The sequence below is a fragment of the Piliocolobus tephrosceles genome, chromosome 20, assembly GCF_002776525.5.
Source record: "Piliocolobus tephrosceles isolate RC106 chromosome 20, ASM277652v3, whole genome shotgun sequence".
In the NCBI taxonomy this organism is placed as follows: domain Eukaryota; kingdom Metazoa; phylum Chordata; class Mammalia; order Primates; family Cercopithecidae; genus Piliocolobus; species Piliocolobus tephrosceles.
This window is the reverse complement of record NC_045453.1, coordinates 24586967-24590894: the sequence shown is the minus strand read 5'-3', so window position 1 is coordinate 24590894 and position 3928 is coordinate 24586967. Positions and strand designations below refer to the sequence as shown.

The following is a 3928-nucleotide window of genomic DNA, read 5'->3' as shown; positions in this document are numbered from 1 at the left end:
TTTTTTTTTTGAGACGGAGTCTCGCTCTGTCACCCAGGCTGGAGTGCTGTGGCCGGATCTCAGCTCACTGCAAGCTCCGTCTCCCGGGTTCACGCCATTCTCCTGCCTCAGCCTCCCGAGTAGCTGGGACTGCAGGCGCCCGCCATCTCGCCTGGCTAGTTTTTTGTATTTTAGTAGAGACGGGGTTTCACCGTGTTAGCCAGGATAGTCTCGATCTCCCGACCTCGTGATCCGCCCGTCTCGGCCTCCCAAAGTGCTGGGATTACAGGCTTGAGCCACCGCGCCCGGCCCCATTTTTAATATATGTTTGGAAATTGGGTTTTGATCATGTTCAAATATATATAACATAAATTTTTGTACTTTAACCATTTTAAAGTGTACTGTTTAGTGGCATTAAATACATTCACAGTGTTATGCATTGGTAACTGGTTTTTAAAATTATTACATAATCTTTTAATACCCCTGTTTTTCTGCACTTGCTTTTATAGAGTTTGTAACAGTGGGACTTTTTTTTTTTTTTTTTTTTTTTTTTTTTGAGATCAGGTCTTACTCTGTCACCAAAGCTGGAGTGCAGTAGCACAGTTATAGCTCACTGCAGCCTCAAATTCCTGGGCTGAAGCCATCCTCCTACCACAGCCTCTGGAGTATCAGGGACCACAGGCACGCACCACCATGCCTGGCTAATTTTTCTATTTTTTTTGTAGAGACAGGGTCTCACTGTGTTGCCAGGGCTGGCTTCAAATTCCTGGGGTCAAGCAATCCTCCTATCTTTGCCCTCCCCCGCCATCAAATTCTGGGATTACAAGCATGAGCCACCACACCTAGTCAAGGTAGGGCTTTCAGACAAATAACTTTATTCCCATACCCCAGTCAAAAATCCTGTCTATATGCATAAAACCTGTACAATTATTTACTTTATATTTTCCTTTAAAGCACCTCAAATTTCTACTTAGCCTAACCTTAAATAATTGTCTTTTTGAAATTATAGGCTTGATAAACTAGATATTCTTCTAATATGAATTAGTGCAAATACATAACTATACAATTCAAATGTTAATCTGTGTTTCATCTTATATCATCTTGTGTACAACCAGCTCTATGTGTGCCACATTTTGGCAAACCAACTTCTTTTTTTTTTGGCTCTGTTGCCCAGGCTGGAGTGCAGTGGCACGATCTCAGCTCACCACAATCTCCGCCTCCCAGGTTCAAGAGATTCTCCTGCCTCAGCTTCTCAAGTAGCTGGAACTACAGGCATGCGCCACCACACCTGGCTAATTTTTGTAGTTTTAGTAGAGACGGGGTTTCACTATGTTGGCCAGGCAGGTCTTGAACTCCTGACCTCGTGATCCACCCACCTCGGCCTCCTAAAGTGCTGGGATTATAGGCGTGAGCCACCATGCCCGAGGCAAACCAAGTTCTATAGCATCATATTTCATGACTAAATAGATTTTAGATTTTTAAATGATTGACTTTATATACTTATGTACATTCTATGAGTTTTAACATACTTTGAGAGTTGTGTAACCACCACTACAGTAAGAATACAAAACAGTTCAAATCCCTCCTGCTGCCTCTTTGTAGACTTCTCTTATCTGGACAAACTGTGATTTCCCACAGTTGCTTCCTAGTTTTCTCTTTGATGATAAACTTGCTTCCTTCCACTATTGTTGTGTTTGAAGTCATCTGGGATAGCTTGTAATCAATTCAGGATTTTTAAGCACTACTGTAAATACTCACACAAACATAATTCTCTGTCTCCCTGAGATTTTATGCATTTATAAGGAAGTCATGATTCTTGTTACTGAGCACAACTAAAGACAGATGGTATAAACATTTCAAAGATGGAGTATCTCAGATCTAATATCCAATACAGATTGGGCCAGGGGTGGTGGCTCACACCTGTAATTCCAGCACTTTGGAAGGCTGAGATGGGCAGATCACCTGAGGTCAGGAGCTGAAGACCAGCCTGGCCAACATGGTGAAACCCTGTCTCTACTAAAAATACAAAAATTAGTGGTGGCGGGTGCCTGTAGTCCCAGCTACTCGGGAGGCTGAGGCAGGAGAATCACTTGAACCCAGGAGGCGGAGGTTGCAGTGAGCCTGAGATTGTGCCACTGCACTCCACCCTGGGCAACGAGTGAAACTCCATCTCAAAACAAAAATATATATGGGTATCTGATTTCGCTTGGATATTCTCTCTCTCATTCCCCTCGGGCATTCTCCGCCCTCTCGGTAGACAATCAGCCCTGACACTAACAACACACTCCAGCACCTGCACCCCCTTTCATTGGCCTGTGTCCACAAGAGGCATCACTAATCAACCATTGTACTCTTCAGTTGAGCCCTGATATGCCTTAGAGGACTTCACAACCCAGCCTGCCAGGCAGTTGGGTGGAGTGGGCACATCAGATGAAATGTATTTGCTATCCTCATTGAATCCTAGATTGAGGTTGGAAAAATGTCTCTATCTTGACCTGCTGGGTCTCTTTGCTCACAAGTCTTCAATCGTCACACCTGACTTCACTCATCCTCCCCTTGTAAACCCAGCACCAGATCTTCACTTAGGCACAGAAGGATGGTGTGCTTATAAAAAGGGTGTCCTGGTAGCTCTTCAGAGTGCTGGAACTGGTCTGCCTCCTGATCGTAACACAAATGGATAGATGAGTTAAAACATGTCGGCTGGGCGTGGTGGCTCATGCCTGTAATCCCAGCACTCTGGGAGGCTGAGGTGGGCGGATCACTTGAGGCCAGGAGTTTGAGACCAGCTTGGCTAACATGGTGAAACCCTGTCTCTACCAAAAAATACCAAAATTAGCTGGGCATGGTGGCGGGCACCTGTAATCCCAGCTACTCAGGAGGCTGAGGCAGGAGAATCACCTGAACCCAGGAGGTGAAGGTTGCAGTAAGCCGAGGTTACAATGAGCTGAGATGGCACCATTGCACTCCAGCCTAGGTGACAGAGTGAGACCCTGTCTCAAAAAAAAAAAACAACAACAACAAAAAAAAAACTGTACACCAAAAGGAAAACTCAATCCAAAAATAACATAAATGAGGGTGGGAGCCAGCCTCTGTGGCTCACAACTGTAGTCTCATCTACTCAGAAGGCTGAGGCAGGAGAATCACTTGAGGCTAGGAATTCGAGACCAGCCTGGGCAACATAGCAAGACTTCATCTTTTTTTTTGAGACATAGTCTCACCCTGTTGCCCAGGTTGGAATGTAATGGTGTGATCTCAGCTCATTGCAACCTCTGCCTCCCAGGTTCAAGCAATTCTCCTGCCTCAGCCTCCTGAGTAGCTGGGACTATAGGTGCCCGCCACCACACCCTGCTAATTTTATATTTTTAGTAGAGACAGGGTTTCACCTTGTTGGCCAGGCTGGTCTCAAACTCCTGACCTCAAGTGATCTGCCTGCCTCAGCCTCCCAAAGTGCTGGGATTGCAGGCATGAGACTTAAGATATATTTTATTTTAATTTTTATTGTTTTAAGCATGAGAGGGGCTTTCCGGCAAAAACCGGAAAGCCTGCTAGACAAATTCTGAAAGAGCTGTAACACTGGGATATATTTTGATGTCAGAACCAACAGAGTTTGTGGAAAGCCTGGATGGGGATCTGAGGATTAGATGAGGGTCATCTGAGGAGCTAAAAAACATGAATACCAACAAACACAGCCCCTCCACCTCCAGACCTAGCATTGGCATCGGTCGTAAAAGCTTGCCAGGTGTTTCAAATCTGCAGCCAGACTTGACAGCAACCTGGAATGACATTTCTCAAAGTTTGATGTGCATGGGGAACACCTGGGAGTCTTGCTGCACTTCAGTAGGTAGAGGCAGCGCCCGAGAGTCCTCGTTTCTCACACGTGACGCAGGTGCTGCTGATGCTGCTGGTCTACGGTCCACAGATTGAGTCCCGCCTAGAACTCATCCGCTCT

The 3928-nt window shown here is 45.6% G+C and overlaps 1 non-coding gene across 1 annotated transcript; it reads right to left on the bottom strand.

The window, feature by feature from the left end:
* Positions 1 to 3493: 3493 nt before the first annotated feature.
* On the bottom strand, positions 3494 to 3555 carry LOC111521052. The gene has a single exon (XR_002724848.1). It is a non-coding gene; the product is annotated as a U7 small nuclear RNA (small nuclear RNA).
* Between the last annotated feature and the right edge of the window lie 373 nt (positions 3556 to 3928).